We start from the raw sequence: 1,706 nt of genomic DNA on the forward strand, positions 1-1,706 counted from the left end.
TCTCCTTGGAAAAGATACTTTACACGAAAGTCCTATTTGGCTCGGTCCTTTCGGAGATGGACGTAAAACTGAGAGGTTCCGCCTCTTAAATAAACCTACTAGCGTTGATAGGGGCGTTAAATCTATACCATTTCGCCATTTTTTTTTCAATGATACTTACACGAAGTTGTATTTTGCCCAGTATCTCTTTCTTTCTTTTGAGATTCTGTGCTACATCGATCAGTGGTGCTGCAGTTCGGAAGCACTAGGCTGTTGGATACAGAACACACGAGTTTGATTCACGTTTGGGGATATTTTTTAATCGAGTACATCGATCTTTCTGCTGAGGTGTTGTATCCCTCTCATCCCTGGTTTTCCCTAACAAGCAGGATTGAAACCCGGCTTCTAATTTACCTAAATTGTTTCGAAAGGGGCGAAAAACACCTATTAAAATTAACAGGATTGGAAGTTGTATCCCACTTTGCTGAATAGACTAATGTAGCCCACCTTCCCCATGATATGAACTGTATCGACCGCGGTGCAGAATACACTACATAATATACATGTTTCCTAAAGAAACGGGAAAATTAATGTTAAATTTGAAAAGTTATAATCATAATTAGTTGTATGTAACCTGCAAACTTTCAGACTTAGACAGCTCAGTTCTGCCTCTTCCTGAGCGATGCTATCCCTCCCTTTGTGGGATTTCCCGCTATGGAGCATGGCGTCACGACATTGTTTAAGAGGATGCTTCACAACGAACTCTTCTGAGGTTGATCGGAAAGATTTTTGTTGATATTTTTTTATTTCCATTATTATTGTCCTTGGAAATCCACGCTCCTCTGAGGAGATTGGCTCCTCTTAAGTAAATGTCAAAATAACAGGCATTTCTTTTTCTTAGTCTTCCGGGATACAACACTTTTTTTTTGCTTCACTGTTTTTTTGGTTTTGAAATCTTCTTCTTTTTTTAAAAAGCTCTATCACTTTTTATCACCGGGGACAGACACAAAGGCTGAGAGCTGGGTTCTGCTTCTTCTTGCTACATGTTACGTTTCTTTGTGGGAGATGTCTTCATGAAGATTGACGACATGACATTGTCTAAAAGTGGCGCTTCGAACCAGAGCAAAGCGGGGTCTATTTAAGACCTGCTGATATGTGGAAGGTGCTTCTTGCAAGTCCCCCTTCTGCACAGCTCCTTTGTTTATTCTGTCAGATTATGTCCCTTTTCCCCACCATTTGATTGCAATTACAGTTATTGTGTCGATGTACAGTATATACTCGCCTATAACACGGGCGATCCCCTTCCCCCACCCTCCCCCCAATGAGGTCTAAAAGTATAACGCCCCCCCCCCTCAACAGCAACAAAAACAACAACAACAACAACCGCAACAACAACAACAACAACAACAATAACAACCGTAACAACAGCAAAAACAACACGTGGAATGACTATAGTTTGATGTAGACTCCCATTTAGAGGATTTAATTGTCTTTTAGCGTTTGAAGGTCCTTTGTTTCACATTACTTTTCAAAGAACAAAAACGTAAATCAAACATCGTCCTCTTGATGTATTATCGGTTTTATGGAGTACCTGAACACCATTTGACCTGTGAACCATGGCAAGCAGTCATTCAAATTCTTTGATTTTACGGACTGCGATCTATTGCACATACATACCTGCCTTTCCAAAACTGGTCTGAAACCAAATTTCATATTTCAAGTGCTCT

The 1,706-nt window shown here is 40.3% G+C and overlaps 1 protein-coding gene across 1 annotated transcript in view; it reads left to right on the forward strand.

The window, feature by feature from the left end:
• Nucleotides 1-1,706, forward strand: part of LOC100533323 (soluble guanylate cyclase subunit) — a gene marked incomplete at its 3' end in the record, with an annotated part of 184,338 nt that overhangs the window by 28,982 nt on the left and 153,650 nt on the right.

Source organism: Aplysia californica, unplaced genomic scaffold (genome assembly GCF_000002075.1).
Source record: "Aplysia californica isolate F4 #8 unplaced genomic scaffold, AplCal3.0 scaffold00030, whole genome shotgun sequence".
NCBI lineage: Eukaryota > Metazoa > Mollusca > Gastropoda > Aplysiida > Aplysiidae > Aplysia > Aplysia californica.